A 9930-nucleotide genomic window follows, 5' to 3' on the forward strand; every position below is an offset into this window, starting at 1 on the left:
TGTCTCTTATTTCTATATCAAACTCTTGCAGAAGCAACACCCATCTTATGAGCCTGGGTTTTGAATCCTGCTTTGTGAGTAGATATTTAAGAGCAGCATGGTCAGTGTACACAATCACTTTTGATCCTACTAAGTATGATCTAAACTTGTCAATGGCATAAACCACTGCAAGCAATTCTTTTTCTGTGGTTGTGTAATTTTTTTGGGCATCATTTAAAACACGGCTAGCATAATAAATGACATGCAGAAGCTTGTCATGCCTCTGCCCCAGTACTGCACCAACGGCATGGTCACTGGCATCACACATTAGTTCAAATGGTAAAGTCCAGTCTGGTGCAGAAATAACTGGTGCTGTGACCAGCTTAGCTTTCAGAGTCTCAAACGCTTGCAGACACTCTGTGCCAAACACAAATGGCATGTCAGCAGTTAACAGATTGCTCAGGGGTTTTGCAATTTTTGAAAAATCCTTTATAAACCTCCTGTAGAATCTTGCATGCCCCAGAAAGTTTCTGATTGCCTTAACATTAGCAGGTGGTGGTAATTTTTCAATTACTTCCACTTTAGCTTGATCCACCTCTATTCCCTTGTTTGAAATTTTATGTCCAAGGACAATTCCTTCAGTCACCATAAAGTGACATTTTTCCCAGTTTAAAACTAGGTTGGTCTCTTGGCATCTTTTCAGAACAAGTGCTAAATGGTCAAGGCAGGAGCTGAATGAGTCTCCAAATACTGAAAAGTCATCCATGAAGACTTCCAGAAACTTTTCCACCATATCAGAGAAGATAGAGAGCATGCACCTCTGAAAGGTTGTAGGTGCATTACACAGACCAAAAGGCATTCTTCTGTAAGCAAATACTCCAGAAGGACATGTGAATGCTGTTTTCTCTTGGTCCTGAGGATCTACTGCAATTTGATTGTAACCTGAATAGCCATTCAAAAAGTAGTAATATTCATGACCTGCTAGTCTCTCTAGCATCTGGTTTATGAATGGTAAAGGAAAATGATCCTTTCTGGTGGCTGTATTGAGCCTTTTGTAGTTAATACACATGCGCCACCCTGTAACTGTTCTTGTAGGAACCAGTTCATTTTTTTCATTATGAACCACTGTCATACCTCCCTTCTTGGGGACTACTTGAACAAGACTCACCCAGGGGCTATCAGAAATAGGATAAATAATCCCAGCCTCCAGTAATTTGGTGACCTCTTTCTGCACAACTTTCTTCATGGCTGGATTTAGCCGCCTCTGTGGTTGAACCACTGGCTTAGCATTATCCTCCAATAGGATTTTGTGCATGCATCTAGCTGGGCTTATGCCCTTAAGGTCACTTATGGACCAACCAAGAGCTGTCTTGTGTGTCCTTAGCACTTGAATTAGTGCTTCCTCTTCCAGTGGATTTAAAGCAGAGCTTATGATCACTGGAAAAGTGTCACTTTCTCCCAGAAATGCATATTTCAGGGATGGTGGTAATTGTTTGAGCTCAGATTTAGGAGGTGTTTCCTCTTCCTGAGGATGTTTCAGAGGTTCTTTCAATTCCTCTTAATCCTCCAGATCAGGCTGAACATCTTTGAAGATGTCTTCCAGCTCTGATTCGAGACTCTCAGCCATGTTGACCTCCTCTACCAAAGAGTCAATAAGATCAACTTTCATGCAGTCTTTGGGTGTGTCTGGATGTTGCATGGCTTTGACAGCATTTAACTTGAACTCATCCTTATTGACCCTCAGGGTTACTTCCCCCTTTTGGACATCAATGACAGTTCGTCCAGTTGCTAGGAAAGGTCTTCCTAGAATGAGAGTAGCACTCTTGTGCTCTTCCATTTCCAGCACCACAAAGTCAGTGGGAAAGGCGAATGGCCCAACCCTGATAATCATATCTTCAATCATGCATGATGGGTATTTAATGGAGCCATCAGCAAGTTGGAGACATATCCGGGTTGGTTTGACTTTTTCAGTCAAACCAAGCTTTCTGATAGTGGATGCAGGTATTAGGTTGATACTTGCCCCAAGATCACATAAAGCTGTCTTGGTGCAATTACCCTCTAATGTGCATGGCATCATGAAGCTCCCAAGATCTTTAAGCTTTTCTGGGAAGCTTTTCAGAATAACTGCACTGCATTCTTCAGTGAGGAGAACTCTTTCAGTTTCTCTCCAATCCTTCTTATGACTCAAGATCTCTTTCATGAACATGGCATAAGAAGGTATTTGCTCAAGTGCCTCTGCAAACAGAATCTTTATCTCAAGAGTCCTGAGATAGTCTGCAAAGCGAGCAAATTGCTTATCCTGCTCCTCTTGGCGGAGTTTTTGAGGATAAGGCATCCTAGCTTTGTATTCCTCAACCTTGGTTGCTGCAGGTGTTTTCCCTATAGAGGTGGTTGGGGAAGCCTTTTTAGAGGGGTTGTTATCAGCACTTGTATGTGTTTGATCCCTCACTGGCATTTGAATGCCAGGGGTGGAAGCTGGATTGGCGTTGGACGCCAACTCCTTACCTGTTCCTGGCGTTTGAACGCCAGAACTGAGCTTCCTTTGGGCATTTAACGCCAACTCCTTGCTTGTTTGTGGCGTTTGAATACCAGAACTGAGCATGGGTTAGGCATTTAACGCCAGCTCTCCATCCTTTTCTGGCGTCTGAGTGCCAGAATCATTCTTCTCTGGGCTCTTACTGTCCTCAGAGGGATTTTGGATGATATTTTGCTCATTTCTTGGCTTCCTGCTGCCTTGAAGTGAGGTATTTAATATTTTTCCACTTCTTAATTGAACTGCTTGGCATTCTTCTGTTATTTGTTTTGATAACTGCTGTTCTGTTTGCCTCAACTGTACTTCCAGATTTATATTAGCCATTCTTGTGTCTTGTAGTATCTCTTTGAATTCGGCCAGCTATTTTGTTAGAAAGTCTAATTGCTGATTGAATTTAGTAATTTGTTCTGCAGGACTGAGTTCAGCAGTTACTGTTTTAGCCTCTTCTTTCATGGAAGATTCACTGCTTAGGTACATATGCTGATTTCTGGCAACTGTATCAATAAGCTCTTGAGCCTCTTCAATTGTCTTTCTCATGTGTATAGATCCACCAGCTGAGTGATCTAGAGAAATTTGAGCTTTCTTTGTAAGCCCATAATAGAAGATGTCTAACTGCACCTATTCTGAAAACATTTCAAAGGGGCATTTTCTTAGCATCTCTCTGTATCTCTCCCAGGCATCATAAAGAGATTCATTATCTCCTTGTTTAAATCCTTGGATGTCCAACCTTAGCTGTGTCATTTGTTTTGGAGGGAAGTATTGATTCAGGAATTTTTCTGACAGCTGTTTCCATGTCCTTATGCTAGCTTTAGGTTGGTTATTTAACCACCTCTTAGCTTAGTCTTTTACAGCAAATGAAAATAGTAATAATCTGTAGACATCCTGATCTACTTCTTTATCATGTACTGTGTCAGCAATTTGTAAAAATTATGCCAGAAACTCTGTAGGTTTTTCCTGTGGAAGACCGGAATACTGGCAACTTTGCTGCACCATGATAATGAGCTGAGGATTCAACTCAAAGCTAATGACTCCAATGGAGGGTATACAGATACTGCTCCCATATGAAGCAGTAGTGGGGTTAGTATATAACCCCAGAGTCCTTTTGGACTGTTCATTTCCACTTAGGTCCATGATGGAGAAAAGGGAATTGATGTGAATTGCAATTAAAATATATTTTTATTTTTATTTTATAAAAAAAGAATGAATAAAAAAAATGAAATAAAATAACTAGAAATTAAATATAGATTTCGAAAATTAAGAATAAAAAATTTAAAACTAAAACAATTACTTAATTAAGGAGATTTGAAAAACTTTGGATATAATTTTTGAAAAAGATTTTAAATTTTGAAATAGAAATCAGAATTTTAAAAGCAATTTTCGAAAATTCACTTTAAAATAGAGAGAAAAGATATTTTTTTATTTTTGAATTTTATGATGAAAGAGAAAAACACACAAAAGACACATAACTTAAAATTTTTAGATCTAATATTCCTTATTTTCGAAAATTTTGGAGGGAAACACCAAACTTAAAAATTTTAAGATCAAAACACAAGGAAGACTCAAGAACACTTTAAAGACTCACAAGAACAACAAGAACATGAAGATAGAACACCAAACTTAAAATTTTTAGAAAACCAAAATAAAATTTTTGAAAACTAAAGAAAAATCAACAAGAAAACACCAAACTTAAAGTTTGGCACAAGATTTATTCAAAGAAAAATTATTTTTGAAAAAGTTTTTTAAAAAAAGAATTCCTAATTACCAGGAACATAAACACAACGCTCTAGCCAATTGAGTTATAAATTTAAAGTGTTTTAATAAGGTATTTAATGTATAAATTTTTTTTTGAAAACTGATGTTTTGAAAAAGCACAAGAAAAACAAGAAAAATCACAAAATAAGAAAAACTAAAGATCAAACAAGGAAAATAAACAAGAACAACTTGAAGATTAAGAAAGAACAATGAATGTAAGACCCAGAATCTTTGAAAAGTCTTATTATGATCAAGTCTCAAATCCTACAGTTATTTATAGCCTTAATTTCAGAGATTATTTTATTAAAGATAATTAAGGCAAGTTTTGATTTATTGGATTTGAGATAAGTTATGATTATTATCCAATTTTATAATTATTGAATTATTTTCTATATTTAAAGTATAAGGTTGATAGTTATGAAATAACTGAAATTACTAAAATGCCCCTAACCCTAATTTTTGAAAATGAAACCCTAATCCTAAAACCCTAACCCAGTGACCCGGTTCCTTTCTCACCCAACCCAGCAGCAGCAACACAAATGTTTCCTTTTTTTTTCCCTCAAACCCACACGTAGCAACAGTAGCAGATCGGAGGAGTGGGGAAGAGAGGAGGGGCGACGATGGCTGGGGCCTCACTGCCACCACCGTCCAGCTCAACGCCGCCGCACCCTACCCGTTTCCCTTCCTCCCCTCATTCACGCGACACATAGCAGCAACAGCTACCAAACGAAGCAAAGAAAGAAAGAGGGAACGGAGTGCGACAGGGAGAAGAAGGAGAGGAGACGCGTCGGAGCCGCAGGGCCTCACCGCCACCGTCGCATTGTGCCGCCGCATTCCACACCTTGCCGCCACCGTTGTACACCGAAGGGAGAAAGAGAAAGAGACACGGAGTCAGCGTCGCGCAGAGAAGGACTCGCTGCCAGCTCCATCGTCCTCACTGCCTTGCCACCGTCGAGCTCGCAACCTTGGAGGGAGCACAGCGCCGCCGTGAGTCCTGACCAGAAGAGAGCGAGAGACCAAGAGAGGAACGTGGAGTCGGCGACGCACAGGGAGGCACTCGCCGCTGCCGTCGCGCGCTGTCGCTGCTGTTTGAGCAGTCATCATCCCCTCTATTCTACTGCTCTGGTCTGCCGCCGCCACTGCTAGAGATCCGCCCGATCTGATCCGAAGGGAAGAAAGAGGTCCAGGCCGCCGCTGCTAGTTGCGTTGTGAGCTGCTGCACCAGCCACCGCCGCAGGTGTCGCCGCTGGAGAAGGGAGCTGCGCCTCTGTGTTCCTGGCATCCGGGAGTGGTTCCGTGACTTCTGGGACCACCGCCGAAGCCTCTGGCTATTTTTGCCGTCACCGGAGAATCCTGCCGGTAAGGTTTTAAGTATTAGGTTTCGTTTCTCCTGAGTTTTCGGAAACGTTACAATACTGTATATTGATTTCAGTTACCAACGCCGGAGTCCGGTCACCGCTGTCGCTTGAGGTGGCTGCCGGGTTGCTGCCGAACCGGTTCAAGAGACCGCCGCTGTTCGGTTCAGCCGTTCCTTCTTCGTTTCGGTAAGTAAGTATGTTTCGGAAAGCCTCACGTTAGTATTTCGTTGCGTTTGGTTAATGAATATGAATCTTGATAACTTGATAACGAGTCCTGAAAAAGGATGATTCATGCTTTCGAAATGAATTAATAAAGAGGAAATTGTGATTTAGTCTTGCTTCTTAAGAAAGGCATTGTATCTCTTTCAGGAGAAGGTTATTTAGATGAAACTTGTGTTTTAAAGCTGTTTGGATGTGAAAAGGGTTTATGCCTTTGAATTTGACTTGGGGATTTCAATTAAAGAAGTTTCAATGACTTTGAAAGAACCTGAATGTCTATTGACAAGTTTCATTTTGAAATGTTTTGAGAAAGATTTTAAGTACTCTTTGAATTCTGAATTCTTGCAAGACTAAAACAATTTGAACAGTTGAAACGTTCTAGAATTTATCATGGGGGTCGAAGTTGGTTTTGCCTAAGTAAAGGAAACGGCTTTGAAAGAAGTAAATGATTATATGACTCGGTTTGGCTTAGATCTTATTTTATTACTCAATTCGGAAAGCCAAGGTTTTAATGATTTTAAATGAATTTGGCGAAATGAGTTATGCTATTCTCCCCTAAGGACTTGGGACTCTGCCAAGGAACTTTTGTTACAAAGATCCCATTGTTGGATGGGTGATTTTGAATGATTCAAAAGGAATCTTTAACTTTCCATGGTTTTGGAAGTTTTGGAAAGAGGAAGCCGAGAGTGGCTTATTTTAAAAAGGGGAATTTACCTTGAGTAAAAGTGGCTTATGAGCCTGAGATGATTTGAGAAATGAGATCTTTAAAGCCAAGGCTGAAAAGAGTTGAAACTCGATTTCAAAGTGAAATGAATTGAGAAAATGATTTATGGCTTAAATGCCGATTTCATGAATTTGATGATTTTGAATGTGGAAGTGCTGTTTTATTGTGAGCCGGAATGGCTGTGTATGATTTATGAATATTGGCTGGTTCTGGATTGAACCGTGAGCCAAAATGGCTGTGTATGATTATCAATATTGGCTGGTTCTGGATTGAACCGTGAGCCGGATGGATAAGATGGATGTTGATCCATGGATGAAAATGAATGCATATATGCTGAGATATTGATAAATGTGATTTTTGCACTTCCACTATCTGAGATACGAGTTTTCCTGGGTAGTAGCAGTGGCTAGCCACCACGTGCTCCAGGTTGAGACTTGATACTCTGTTGACCCTATGTCGTAAGTGTGGCCAGGCACTGTGAAAGCCCCGGATGAGCTCACCCCTGCAAATATTCACCAGTGAAGGTGATGGATATGGATCATGATTATGATCAAGTTTATGATGAGTATAACTCGAGTTGGGGATGCGCGACAGAGGGACAGTCCAATGGTTAGCTACTAGGACTTGTCGGGTTGGCTCTATAACCGACAGATGATATCATCAGCCACTAGAGACAGGCATGCATCATATGCATTTATGTGACATTGTTTGGGTGTGCATATTATACTTGGTTTGCCTATGTGATTAATTGCTAACTGTTCTACTTGCAATAATTGTTTGTTTGTGCTTGCATCTTCCTATTTGTGTTTGCTGCTGGGACTCTGTTGGACTGTGGTGATTGGTTGGTGTTGGATTGTTTGGGCCTAGGGCCGTGGTTGGAATGAGATGAACCAATGGTTGATTTTGGTTTTGTGTTTCTGGTTTGGAATAAAATATGAAAGGCTATTTTGGTTCAGTTTAGATAAATCTCTTTGAAAGGCTTTTGATGTTTTGAAAATTGAACGGTTCCTCTTTCAGAAAAGATTTCCGACTTTACTTTTATTGTAAACCGTTGTTTTTGAAAGGAGGCATAAGACGGTTATTAATCACTGGTACGGTTTATCTTCATGTATCCTATTACAGTAATTCCCAAAAATCCTTTCTGAGAACCCTTTCGAGGATGATGTTCTCACCCCCTACATTTTTCCCCTTTCAGGATATGGGCGCAGAAGTCACGAAGAGTTTATTTAGTTGTTGTTGAAATGCTCTGTATTGCTGTAGACTATTATTTGTACCATCGCCTTTATCTTGAGATATTCTGTAAGAGGGATAGGAATTGTATTGTCTAATGCTTGTAATATTATATATATATGTGTGTGTGTGTGTGTGTGTGTATATGGATGTACTCTTTATGAACTTTTGTAAGTTGTATGGTATTCTGTGAATGTACGTCATCGAACGAAAGTATTTTTGGGAGCGGTTTCATGGTTTAAAGTTTTAAACAGGCTCATATTTTATTATTAAATAGTATAAAAGTCGTCGTAATGTCCGAGCTATCAGAGTTGCGCAGCCGGAAGCGTGAGCTTTGGTAGTTAGGGTGTTACAATGAACACAAATTCGAAAATTTAAAAGAAAATAAAAACATGCAAAACACACCAAACTTAGAATATGAAACTAAAATCAAACAGAAAAACTCAATTATCAGTTTATAAAATTTTCAAAAAATTAAAAAAGAGAAAATAAGGATTTAAAAAAATTTCAACCAAAAACAATAATAGAAGACTCTAAACCAAAAAGAAAAATTTTTCCTAATCTAAGCAACAAAATAAACCATCAGTTGTCCAAACTCGAACAATCCCCGGCAACGGCGCCAAAAACTTGGTGCACGAATTGTAAATCACACTTTTCACAACTTGTACCACTAACCAGCAAGTGCACTGGGTCATCCAAGTAATACCTTACGTGAGTAAGGGTCGAATCCCATGGAGATTGTTGGTTTGAAGCAATCTATGGTTATCTTGTAATTCTTAGTCAGGATATCAATTATAATTATCAGTTTGGATTGCGAAAAATAAAAGAGTATGAATTAAATACTTGTTGTGCAGTAATGGAGAATATGTTGGAGTTTTGGAGATGCTTTGTCTTCTGAATTTCTGCTTTTCCCCTGTCTTCTTCTTCACGCATGCAAGGTTTCTTGATGAGCGGATAATTTATACGCTTTTTGACATTGTTTTTAGTATGTTTTTAGTAGGATCTAGTTACTTTTAGGGATGTTTTCATTAGTTTTTATGTTAATGCATTGCATATTTTTCATGTTTTTCATAAAAATTTCAAAAAATCAAAAAAATATCTTTCCTCTTTTCTCTCATCAAATTCGAAAATTTGGATTGACTTTTTCAAAAATTTTTAAAATCAAGTTGTTTCTCATGAGTCAAATCAAATTTTCAATTTGAAAATCTTATCTTTTTCAAAATCTTTTTCAAAAATCAAATATTTTTCAAAATTATTAGTTATTTTCGAAAATTTCAAAAAAAAAAATATTTTTCAAAAATATTTTTCTTATTTTTATACCAAATTTTCGAAAATAATATAAACAATTAATGTTTTGATTCAAAAATTTGAAGTTTGTTACTTGCTTGTTAAGAAAGATTCAAACTTTAAGTTCTAGAACCATATCTTGTGATTTCTTGTGAATCAAGTCATTAATTGTGATTTTAAAAATCAAATCTTTTTCAAAACTAATTCCTATCATATCTTTTCAAAATATCTTCTTATCTTATCTTTTTCAAAAATATCTTTTCAAAATATCTTTTCTAACTTCCTAACTTCCTATCTTTTCAAAATTTGTTTCAACTAACTAACTAACTTTTTGTTTGTTTCTTAACTTTTTTCAAAACCTCCTAACTAACTCTCTCTCTCTCTCATTTTCGAAATTATCTTCCTTCTTTTTCAAAAAAAAATATCTTTTCAAAATATCTTTTCTAACTTCCTAACTTCCTATCTTTTCAAAATTTGTTTCAACTAACTAACTAACTTTTTGTTTGTTTCTTAACTTTTTCAAAACCACCTAACTAACTCTCTCTCTCTCAATTTTCGAAAATATCTTCCCTCTTTTTCAAAAATTTCTTTTTAATTAACTAATTATTTTTATTTTTTTTTTGAATTCAAAAATTTTCGAAAAATACTAACTAATTTTCAAAAACCAATTTTCAAAAATCACTAACTCTTTTTCAAAATAATTTTCGAAAATTATTCCTCCCCCATCTCATTCTATTCATTCATTCATATCCTAACATCTCATCTCACATTCCAATCCTCACAGTTGTGTTTCTTCCTTTACATCACATCCTTTATCTCCCCCTCTTCTTCTACTTACAAAGGGATCC

General features: G+C 37.7%; 1 long non-coding RNA gene across 1 annotated transcript in view; it reads left to right on the forward strand.

The window, feature by feature from the left end:
* Window positions 5691-9930, forward strand: part of LOC110268879 — a 23691-nt gene continuing 19451 nt past the window's right edge. Inside the window, exon 1 of the long non-coding RNA XR_002357577.1 lies at window positions 5691-5808. This is a non-coding gene — a long non-coding RNA (uncharacterized LOC110268879). The remainder of the gene's footprint in view (window positions 5809-9930) is intronic.

This window comes from Arachis ipaensis, chromosome B02 (assembly GCF_000816755.2).
Source record: "Arachis ipaensis cultivar K30076 chromosome B02, Araip1.1, whole genome shotgun sequence".
NCBI classification, from domain to species: Eukaryota; Viridiplantae; Streptophyta; class Magnoliopsida; order Fabales; family Fabaceae; genus Arachis; species Arachis ipaensis.